This window comes from Heteronotia binoei, chromosome 10 (genome assembly GCF_032191835.1).
Source record: "Heteronotia binoei isolate CCM8104 ecotype False Entrance Well chromosome 10, APGP_CSIRO_Hbin_v1, whole genome shotgun sequence".
In the NCBI taxonomy this organism is placed as follows: domain Eukaryota; kingdom Metazoa; phylum Chordata; class Lepidosauria; order Squamata; family Gekkonidae; genus Heteronotia; species Heteronotia binoei.
This window is the reverse complement of record NC_083232.1, coordinates 32,961,439-32,973,572: the sequence shown is the minus strand read 5'-3', so window position 1 is coordinate 32,973,572 and position 12,134 is coordinate 32,961,439. Positions and strand designations below refer to the sequence as shown.

Genomic DNA, 12,134 nt, shown 5'->3' with positions numbered 1-12,134 from the left:
CTGTTTCTCTGTGATCTTGACAGAAGTCACTTTCTCAGTTCAGAAGAAAAGGGAAATGTGTTCATGAAGGGCAGACCTTGTTAACTGGCAGGCTTGCATGCTTCCTTTCCCTACATCCCACTATATCGTGCACCAAGACTGAAATCTTCACTCTAACTCCAATTAGTCATGGCCAGATATGGATTTAGGGTTGCCAGGTCTGTGTTGGAAAACACCTGGAGACTTTGGGGGTAGAGCCAGGAGAGGACAGGGTTTGGGGAGGGGAGGGGACTCAGGATGGCACAATGCCATAGAGTCCATCCTTCAAAGCAGCTACTTTCTCCAGGGGAACTAATCTCTGTAGGTTGGAGATCAGTTGTAAAAGTGAGAGATCTCCAGGTCCCAACTGGAGGCTGCCAATTCTATGTGATAAATGTCTTAATAAACAGAGTATTGTTGCTTCCCCAATAGCTGGGATTCTTAACCATGGTTCAGTCTTGGTTACAAATTCGAGTTGCTTGGGTACAAATTAGCCATGATGGCTGAATTTGGGCACCTCCCAGTCAGACATCACAATGTGGAGTTATTTGAGAGTCTCTGTCTTCAGTCTTGATGTGCCACACAAGGGGAGGTGGAGGGAATCCGCCTGCCTGGCAATAAACCAGGTTTGTGCCCGTCAGGAATGAATTCCTGTTTGTTCCTGATGACTAAGCCACAGGCTTTCCAGGCTGATTTATGATGTGCAAAAGAGGAATGTTTATTATCTACCTTACAGAGCGGTTGGGAAAATAAATCAGGACAGGGACATTTATATCCTGCAGTCTCAGGCAATAATTAGAGAAGTGACATCACTGCATCTACTAAAATTTTTAGAAAGATCTGTTATTAAGATGTGACTTTGGGAGTCCATGAGAGCACCCAGGTGTTTGTTCTTCCCAAAGAAAAAAATGTTGGAAATAAATGAATGAAAGTCAAGGAGAAGACTACAAGACAAATGTGAAAGTGGCATTTTATGGAAGTTAGCCATACTGAGCTGGGCCCTTGGAAGGCAGACTCTTCTGAGACTGGGGGCAGTTTGACAGCTTGATCAGCTCCTAGAGTTGCCAAGTCCGACTCAGGAAGTACCTGGAGACTTTGGGGGTGGAGCCAGGAGCAAGGGTGTGACAAGCACAATTGAACTGCAGAAGGAGTTCTGGCCATGTTTAAATGGACTCTGCTCCTTGTAAATGTCTTCCTTCCATAGAAAATAATGGAGGATAGGGGCACCTTCTTTGGCGGCTCATAGAATTGGATCCTCTGGTCCAATCTTTTTGAAACTTGGGGGGCTGTTTTGAGGAGAGGCACCGAATTCTGTGCTGAAATTTTGGTGCCTCTACCTCAAAACACAGCCCCTCTGGAGCCCCAGATACCCACAGATCAATTCTCCATTATACCCTATGGGAATCGATCTCCATAGAGTATAATGGCCAGCAGCAATCCCCTCCCCCCACTTTCTGATGACTCTGAAGTGGAGGGAGGGCCTCCAAATTGGGGGATCTCTGCCTACAACTGGGGATTGGGAACCCTATCAGCTCCCCTGGAGAAAATGACTGCTTTGAAGGGAGCTGGCAAAAGGTCCACCCCAAAAGGAGTTTGGGAAACCACGGGGAGAAAGGATGCTGAAACTGCTGTGAGTGTTAGTCCACCAAAACAGATGTAGAAACAGGAAGAAGCTCTGGGACAAAAGAGAACTCAAAGTGGGAGGTGGTGCAGAAGGTGAATTTGAAAGACACTCTCAGGTAACGCAGCAGAAGTCAGGTGTAGAAAGGCCCTAGGTATCAGACTGGCATTAAAATCCCATTGTGAGCAATCAGCTATTCGGCACGAAGAAAGAAGTAAAAACATGAAAATATAATGAACTGTTGGAAGAGTTAAGTAATCAAGAACATTTACAAAAAGTGAATAATACAGAACAGATAAAAATGAAGATTCGAGCTCTGCAACATCAAATAAATTTATTATTATCAGAAGAACTAGAGAAGAAATTAATGTGGGCCAAACAAAATTATTTTGAAAACGCAAATAAAACTAGCAGGTGGTTAGCCTTCAAGTTGAGAAAAGAAAGAGAGAAAAAAATTATTAGGTCCCTAAAAGATGAGAATCAAACAGAAGTGACGCAGAGAGCCCAATTAGAAGAAGTGGTTAAAAAGTTTTACCAGAAGTTATATCAAGAACAGCAAACAATGGAATCCCAACAGATTGAATATATTGAACAAGCTAAGATGAGACAGATAACAAATCAGCAATGGGAAACTTTGGAAGACCCAATAACAATGCAAGAAATTGTTGAGGCAATAAAAAGCCAGAAAAATAATAAAGCTCCTGGTTTGGACAGTCTGCCAATTGAATTTTATAAGTGTTTTGAGGAAATTCTTTTATTGCCATATAAAAGAGTATTGGAAGGGATAAATGGAACAACGAAGATGCCTGAGTCGTGGAAAGAGGCGCTAATCTCGCTATTACATAAAGAAGGAACTGACCCAGTAGAAATTAAGAACTATAGACTGATTTCGTTGTTAAACGCAGATTACAAAATTTTTGCAACTATATTAATGAACAGGCTTAAAAAAAATCATTACAGACATTATACATGAAGACCAGTCAGGCTTCATACCTGGAAGAGTAATGAGGCAAAACTTAAGAATGGTTATGAATACTTTAGAATACTACAAGGAACATCCAGAAAAACAGTTTGCGGCAATTACACTAGATGCGGAAAAAGCTTTTGACAATGTTAATTGGAGCTTTATTCTGAAAACTTTGACATCGATTGGTTGTGGAGAAAATTTTGTGAAACTGATTAAGTCAATTTATACAAGTCAAAAAGCGAGAATTAACGGCAATGGATCCCTGTCTGACTCAATAACAATTGGGCAAGATACTAGGCAAGCATGCCCGTTGTCCCCTATTCTTTTTGTGTTAGCATTGGAGCTGTTATTACAAATGATTAGAGAAGACTCAGATTAAAGGTGTCAAGATCAAGAAAGAAGTTTATAAAATCCAAGCCTTTGCTGATGATATATTAGTTACCTTGGAAGATCCTAGCTCATCGATTGAAAGACTGAAGAAGAGCTTAAAGCAATATGGAGAAGTGGCGGGATTTAAAGTTAATTACCAGAAAACTAAATTTTTATCCAAAAATATGACGAAAGAACAAATATCTGAACTGGAAGTTAAATCAGGATTTTGTTACAAAAAAAAGGTAAAATATCTAGGTATAAACTTAACAGAATTGAAAACTCTCGTAAGGGATAATTATGAAAAAATATTAAAAGAGATTAAAGCGGATTTGGAACAGTGGTGTGAGCTACAAATCTCCTTATTGGGCAGAATTGCATCAGTTAAAATGAATGTGCTCCCGAGAGTACTATTTTTGTTCCAAATGATACCGATTATCTTATCTAAAACCTTCTTTAAACAATTAAATAAAATAGTGACAAGATTTATTTGGCAAAACAAAAAACCCAGGATCAAGTTGAAAGTTCTACAAGATAGTAAAGAAAAGGGTGGGTGGGGGGGGGGTTTGCTTTACCAGACTGGCAGACCTACCACAAAGCATGTGTCCTGACCTGGGTTAAAGATTGACTATTATTAAGAAATAAAAGAATTTAATACTGGAAGGAGCTGATCTGGTAAGAGGGTGGTACTCATACATATGGTATGAGGACCCAGCAAAAATAAGTAATTTTCTTAGATACGAAGTTATGAAATCTTTGTTTAAGTCATGGTCTGAGGTTAAAAATCAAGTGTATAGATATACTCCCAAATGGCTTTCCCCCGTTGAAGTGTCGGTCCAACCAAATCTCTTTAGTTGGGGAGATACCCATACCTACGAATGTCTATTAGATGTTAAGCATGATTTGAACATTGACAAAAATTCTAGAATGGACTGGTGGCTCAAAATGCAAATTAAGTCAAGGTTTAAGATCGACAAGGGGTTAGGCTTCTCCAAAAAACTTAATGAATTTGACCGTATAATGTTGGAATCAGATCAAAAACTTATTTCTAGAATTTATAATTGGCTATTAGAATTGAAAATGCAAGATGAAAGTGTAAAAGAAAATTGGGTTAAATGGATGCAAGATTTTGGCTATACTATTGAATTAAATGAATGGGAGAAAATATGGAAGGAAAATTTGAAATTAACGAAGTCTCTTTTTAAAGAAAATCTATACAAAATGGCTTATTGTTGGTACTTTACCCCTGAAAAGCTTTCTAGAGCCTTCCCGAATACTTCTGATAAATGTTGGAAATGTGGTAAAGTGAAAGGCTCGCTATACCATATGTGGTGGAAATGCAATTTAGCTAAAAAAATATTGGGTGCAAATATCTCTCTGGTGCCAAAAGATATTAAGAACGAGAATTCCCCATGTACCAGAACTATACTTATTAAATATATGTAAAATCTCATTACCTAAAACAATGAAAAAGCTATTGCTCCATATTGTTTCAGTAGCAAGGATTTTATATGCTAAATACTGGAAAACGTCTCAATTACCGAATAAAAAGGAATTTATGTTTAAATTACTTGAAGCAGCAGAAATGGATATGCTTACTTATAGGTTGAAAGGAGGGAATGTAGAAGAGTGTGAGAAAACTTGGATTCCGATGTATATATGGGCTAAACAACTGGGTTTTGAATTGACAGAATATTATTATTTGTACTAGTTTTAGTCCATTCGCTCCATTAGATGACAATGATGTGTATATGTATATATATAATTTTCTTTTATTATTGTTTGTTTGTCTTCTTTTATGTTTTATGTGTGTTATGCTAATAAATAATTTTTTAAAAAAAAATCCCATTGTGATCTGAATATTTACACCTTTCTGTACTAGGGGGCAGGAGACTTCCTGTTTGACACTCTGGCCCCCTGCTGCTTGTCTGTGGAGCAGTGAAAGAAAAATGGGGATGGGGAATAGGTGTGCCCCCACCATGATGTCACTTCTGGTACAGACTTCGTCATGTTCTTGTGACGTTCATGTAGCTCTTTGTCGCCCGCAGTCTTCTTCCAGGTGCCAGCACTGAGCCAGCAATCTTATTCTAACTGGATGGAGAAAGATCTAACTCTGTTGATGATTGCATTGGCAATGATGCAGCGTAGGGTTGCCAGGTCTGTGTTGAAAAATACCTTGAGACTTTGGGGGGTGGATCTAGGAGAGGGCAGGGTTTGGGGAGGGGTGGGGCCTCAGCACGGAACCATGCCATAGAGTTCACCCTTCAAAGCAGCCATTTTCTCCAGGGGAGCTGACCTCTGCCAGCTGGAGAACAGTTGTAAAAGTGGGAGCTCTCCAGGCCGCAGCTGGAAGCTGGCTACCTTAATTAGCATAACTGTCTGCATTTAGGTCTAAAAGACAACCCTGGTTCTCTTTGAAACTTATGAAAACAACTTTGAAAAAAATGGGCTTTGGATAATTTCCTGAAAGACTTGTAAATGAACAAAAGAGTCTCCAAGATTTGTACTCTTTCTGTTCTCCATCCAGCTTTGCCTAATAACTCTTTACAGGTAAAACCAATATAGGATAGCAATGATTTGGTCCTGTCCCAGAGGCATTTATATATAAAGAAAGGTGGAGGCTTGCGAAAGCATTCTAGAATAGACTTTTCAGCAGGGCTTCTTTTGCAGAAAAAACCCAGCAGGAACTCATTTGCATATTAGGCCACACACCCTGATGTCACCGTTGTTTCACACAGAGCTCTTTTTGTAGAAAAAGCCTAGCAGGAACTCATTTGCGTATTAGACTACTTCTCCGACACCAAGCCAGCTGGAACTGCATTCCTGCTCAAAAAACAGCCATGCTTTGCACATCATGGGGTTTTTTTTCCAGCATAGAAGAATTAAGTGGGTTGTGTAGCTACAGTTCTTCCAACACCACCTTTTAAAAAGAGAAAGGATGCCTTGTGTAAGAATATGGGCTGGTTTGGGGCAGGGAATCCCCCAGTTTGGAAGCCCTCTCCCCACTTCAGGGTCATCAGAAAGCGGGTGGGGGAAATGTCTGCAGGGCACTTCATTATTCCCTATGGAGACTGATTCCCATAGGGTATAGTGGAAAATTGATCCATGGGTATCTGGGGCTCCAGAGGGGCTGTTTTTTGAGGTAGAGGCACCAAAATGTCAGCATCGAATCCAGTGCCTCTCTTCAACCCCCTCCCAAGTTTCAAAAAGATTGGACTGGGGGGTCCAATTCTATGAGCTGCCAAAGAAGGTGCCCCTATCCTTCATTGTTCCAAATGGAGGGAAGGCATTTAAAAGGAGTGTGGTCCCTTTAAATGTGATGGCCAGAACTCCCTTCAGAGTTCAACTGTGCTTGTCACACCATTGTTCCTGGTTCCACCCTCAAAGTCTCCTGGCTCCACCTCCACAGTCCTCAGCTATTTCTTGAGTTGGTCTTGGCAACCCTAGGTCTGAGGCCCAGACAAGGTCTGCCACCGTTTGCCAGATGCCTGGGATTTGAAAATGAAACCCATATGAGAAGGGCCCAAAGGGTTAAGCATGAGCTGCAGATATATTGCTCCCTGGGAGAATGACTTCTCAAGCGCAGTTTTTAGACCCTCCAACCAGGTCAGAAGCTGTTGACTCCTGTATCCCCCCCCCTTCCTACAGAGTAGGAGTGGGTGGCTGAGCAGCTCAATGATGTAGCAAGAGGAAAAGCGAATGGAGACAACATGGTTAAAAAAAGGTCTTTCCTCTGCAGTGATGTTCAATCATGAGACTTTTGGCAGAAGTCAGCATTCTTTCTCCTCATAAGAACATAAGAGAAGCCATGTTGAATCATGCCAATGGTCCATCCAGTCCAACACTGTGTCACACAGTGGCCAATATATATATATGTGTGTGTGTGTATACACACACACACATATACATACATACATATACACACACACATATATTCCAATCTTGAGTCCCTGCATTTCTGCCATGAAGAATGCTATTTTAAAAAATCTTCTCTGGAAAAAAAAATAGCTAGGGATTACATCACAACAGTGAATATTGCTTAATAACTGGAGTTGTTATGATGCTGTTTTCGTGACTAGAACTGTGATCAAAATACTCCCAAGGCTGATTATATAATGCAGAAAAACTCCTATTATAAAATCACATGCAAAAGGGGTTTTCATTTGGGAGGCCGTTGCTTGGGAAGGAGACCCTTCTTAATAGGCCCTGTCAGAGGTCTATAGAAGTCCAGGCCAATTCCACCTTTGGGAGCCCCTAGTTTTAATCAGATAAGCTGAGCAGGGTTGTAGAAAGTTTTATGGATATCGTGGGCTGCCAAAAAGACAAGTGGTTTTTAGATCAAGTTGAGCTTGAGTTCTCTGTGGAAGCTAAAATAACTAAACCGAGGCTAGTGTACTTTGGAATCATTGGAAAAGACAATAATGCTAGGAAAAGGTGAAAACAACAGGAAAAGGGGAAGATCCAAGGTGAGATGACTCAGTAAAGGAAGCCACAGCCCTCAGTTTGCAAGACCTGAGCAAGGCTGTTAACAATAGAATGTTTTGGAGGACATTAATTCATAGGGTCATTTGCAATAAGTCAGAAGTGACTTAATGAACACTTACAGAGAGAGAGAGAGAGAGAGAGTCACACACGGTTGTGGGTGGTGATATGGGGGGCGGGGTGGTGGGGTTATGATACCAGCTACGGTGTCATGTCACTTCTGGTAAAAAACTGGAAGTGACCTAGGTTAGCTCTAGGAATCACCAGAGTAGAGCACGGGTGGTCAAACTTGGGAGACATGTGTGGCTCTTTCACACATATTGTGTGGCTCTCGAAGCCCCCACCACTCCATCGGCTGACTTTGAGAAGACATTTCTCCCTTTAAATTACTGCTCCAAGCCAAACCAACTGGTGGCTTGGGGAATCCTTCCTTCCTTCCTGTCTTGTGGGTCTCAAACATCTGATGCTTATTCAATGTGGCTCTTACATTAAGCAAATTTGGCCACTCCTGTTCTAGAGCTACCCTAGGCCACTTCCAGTTTTTCACTAGAAAAGACATAACACCACAGCCGCCAAGTGGGTTTTAAAAAAAAATCTTGACCACTGCTTGGAGCAAATATGAGCAAGAGGAGCAGGTGATAGTGGGGGATTCCCTGAGGGAATGGGATTCCTAAAGCTGAGAGAGCAGGCACATTTGGGATGTGCATAAAAACAAGCTGTGAAATGTTTGAAGCAAAAAATTTAATCAGCACTTAAATATGATTAATGGGTTTTGCTTCACTAGACTATCATCTCCCACATGCAGGACCCATAAAAGTGGTGGTTGGGCTCATCCTATCTCCATATTTGTGTTTTTAGGGGTTTGTCCTGTTGCCATAATTTCACTTGTGTTTATATGTTCTGCTGGCTTGTTTCTGACACTTTGACCTGTTTGTTTAGCCCTGTGGAACAGGAGCAGGATTCTGGGTAAAAACATCTGGAGTAGCCTCAGGAATGGACTAGTAGTGGTGGCTTCTGACTGGCTCATGTTGGGCCACCCTGTGGCTGGAGTGACCCTTAGTGACCCTAAGCAGACCCTTAGTCCATTGACCTGCTGTGATGTTCCTGTGGTAGGATTGCCAGGTCTGACTAAAGAAAATCTGAGGATTTGGGGGGTGGAGCCTGGAGAGTCTGGGATGGCAGCCAGGAGCAAGGTTGTGACAAGCATGATTGAACTCCAAAGGGAGTTCTGGCCATCACATTTAAAGGGATCATGCACCTTTTAAATGCCTTCCCACCATTTGGAAATAATGGATAGGGACAGCTTCTTTTGGGGCTCATAGAATTAGACCCTCTGGTCCAATCTTTTTGAAACTTGGAGGGCGTGTTTTGAGGAGAGGCACCAAATGCTATACTGAAAATTTGGTGCCTCTACCTCAAAGAACAGAGACCCTGATACCCATTGATCAATTCTCCATTATACCCTATAGGAACTGGTCTCCATAAGGTATAATGCAGAAGTCATTTCCCTCCACCCACCCTGCTTTCTGATGACCCTGAAATGGGGGGATGGCCTCCAAACCTGGGAATCCCTTGCCTCAAACTGGGGATTGCCAGACGTATCCTGTGGTCTTAATGACTAGTCCACTGCCGTGTTGCCATTTGTCATCGTGCTGAACCTTGCTGCATTTATGGTCCATTGTGCTGAACCTTGCTGCATTTATGGTCCATTGTGAGAATGCCCCCACTGTAACGCACTAATTTAAATTGGGAAGAATAGACAAGTGGGGTGCAGACCTCTTTCTCAACAATGGCTAATAGGCTTCTCATTCAGCAGATCAATCTTCCTTTATCACTGTCATTGATCCTGTCCTCCCGAGCTCTTTGTTCAATTTATCGTATTGTGCAAGCAGTGCACTTTTATAAAGTAGCTTCATGGATATAGTCCAGAGAGATGAGGCTAAATGTCTTTATGGGAAGGTATAGAATTCCAGTTTTTTTTTTAAACAGCCTGGCAGATTGGGGCCCATGAGGATCCATTTTATTCCTTCTCTCAATTTTTTGGGAGATTAACTGTAGGGAAAAGGTGAATGATGAAGGTCAAACCAGATAACATCCTGAAAGCTCCCTGACTTTCCCCAGTGTTAAGAGTGACGCTCCTCCCTCTCCAGCTCCACTAGGTTGTCCTCAGCTGTCTTGCTCGGTGTCTTCAGCAGGTCTCCACAGGCCTCAGAATGTGGGAGAGTGGTTGCACCACCTTTCCATCTCCTTCCTCCAGAATAGGGTTGCCAGGTCTGACTCAAAAATATCTGGGGACTTTGGGAGTGGAGCCAGGAAATTTGGGGGGTGGAGCCAGGAGCACGATTGAACTTTGAAGGGAGTTTTGTCCATCACATTTAAAGGGACTGTATGCCTTTTCAATTCCTTCCCACCATTTGGAAATGAAGAATAGGGGCACCTTCTTTTGGGGCTCATAGAATTGGACCCCTGGTCCAACCTTTTTGAAACTTTTGGGGGTGTTTTGAGAAGGGACATTCTGGGGGAATGCAATGGAATGGAGTGCCAGAACCTCCTTGAGAAAACAAAATTCTGGGGGGAAAGCATTTAAAAGTTTGTGAGGGGCACCCATGTGTTTCGCCTTCATTTCCCTCTTGAGAGTTTTGGCACCTCTTTTTCCAGAAAAAAGCCCTGTGTGTGTATGTATATATGTATATATATCTTACCTCTGTTTAATTTTCATGACAGCCTTGTAAAATAGGTTGAGAAAGTCTGACTGACTCATGGTTCCCTGGTGGGCTTCATGGTGGAGCAGGGCTCTGAACCTGGTGTCTCAGATCGTAGTCCAGCAGTCTAACCACTACTCTACACTGGCTATACCCCTTCCCTAATCTGTCTTTCCCCCCTTTAATCAGAATACAGATGGTGATTTCAGTGAGCAAAGCCATGCAGGGGAAGGGTTAGATCCCCCCTCCCCTTTTGCCCTGCTCAACCCATCACAACTTTGAGTCCTTCTGGAGAATGTTTAGTTCTCATCAGGCCATTTTTAAAAAGCCCCCTCAAGTTTACAAAATCCTATTTTTTCTGTCTATTTGGAGAGCCCTCTATGTATGCAGAAACTCCTGCCTTGTCTATAGGGTAGCCCGGATAAAAATACAAGCCAACAGTTGCTTATACTTGAATGTCATGAGAGCCGGTAGTGATCCATCAGCACTTTTCACACATTCGAGCAATCTAGCAATCTCTGCAGTTGTTTTACCAGAAGTGTAAAGTGGAAGCTATTCAGGAGAAAAAGGGCCAGGGGCATCCCTAGAGGCACCCCTATTATAGCACATATCCAACTGGTGCTCCACCAGCTGCACAAGCTCCAGATTGAATACCAGATCATGTTCAAGGTGCTGCTTTTAACCTTTTAAGCCCTACTTGGTCTGTACATATTTGTGAGGTTGCCTCTCTTGGCAGGACTGCCTCTCCTCCAAAGAGCACTATGCTCTTCTAATAACAACAAATTAATGATCCTGGGTCTAAGGAGTATTTGTGTGGCCTCGACCAGAGACAGAGCCTTTTCAGCGGTGACTCTGGCTCAGTGGAATGCACTTCCAGGTGAGATCTGGGCCCTGCAGGATTTGATACAATTCCATGGGGCCTATAAGATGGAGATTTACTGCCAAGCATTATGGATGATGCCAGGAGAACTCCCACCCATATAGATCCATCCCACCCCCCCTCGGGGCAGCAATTGAAACAATTATATGTTGGAACCTGTTCTGAGCCCCACATTAGTAGGGGAGAGTGAGATATAAATATAGACAGACAGTAGGTAGGTAGGTAGGTAGGTAGGTAGGTAGATAGATGATAGATAGATAGATAGATAGATAGATAGATAGATAGATAGATAGATAGATAGATAGATAGATAGATAGATAGATAGATAGATAAGCAAGCTCCCTAGGACCCTTTCCACACTTGGACCCTCAGCATCTTGCAGCCATTTACCTTGCATTCATCTCGGGTTATTACAGCATCCATACACCCTGGGAAAGCTGTGTGGTGAAACTGGGGTGACGTTAAATGTGAAAACAGAAAAAAGGACGAGATAAAAACGGGGGTGAACTTGAATGTAGTGTAGAATGTCAGTCTGGGGATAGGGTTGAACCAGGATTAAAAGTCTAGTGTGCAAAAGGCTCTAAGGTCTCCAGTGGAGGTCTTTCATATCAAGAGGGATTTAACATTGTCTGCATCCAAAACAAAGCTCTACTATTGAGCTGTGAGGGTGGGAAGCCTGGCTTAGTGGTAGAGCCTCTGCTTGGCATCTAGAAGCTCCCAGGTTCAGTCTTGGCCATCCACTTACAAAGGATCAGGTAGATCAAGTGATACAGAAAACCTTTATTTGGAGAGCCACTGCCAGTCTGAGCAGACAGCACTAGCTTTGATAGATGAAGGGGGCAGCTTCATTATAAGGCAGCTTTGTGCATTGGTGGTTCCATCCCAGAATGTTCTTAATCATTCTGGCATCTCTCATCCATAGCAGCGTATGATAAAGAGACCGTAGAGACTGCAGGTGGCTTCTTGATTTGATCATAACCAAGAGGAGCCAGGAAAGCCGAGCATCCTGTCTCTGTTTTAACAGCTGTCCTTCCATCTGAGCCGGCTGCAGGGAGCTCTTTGATTTGCATCAGAGTAGCCAGTAGTAAGTGCTCC

General features: G+C 42.5%; 1 protein-coding gene across 1 annotated transcript in view; it reads left to right on the top strand.

Annotated features, from left to right (window-relative positions):
* GPR158 (G protein-coupled receptor 158) overlaps positions 1-12,134 on the top strand; it is a 186,986-nt gene that overhangs the window by 44,420 nt on the left and 130,432 nt on the right. The gene's annotated exons all lie outside the window — the stretch shown is intronic.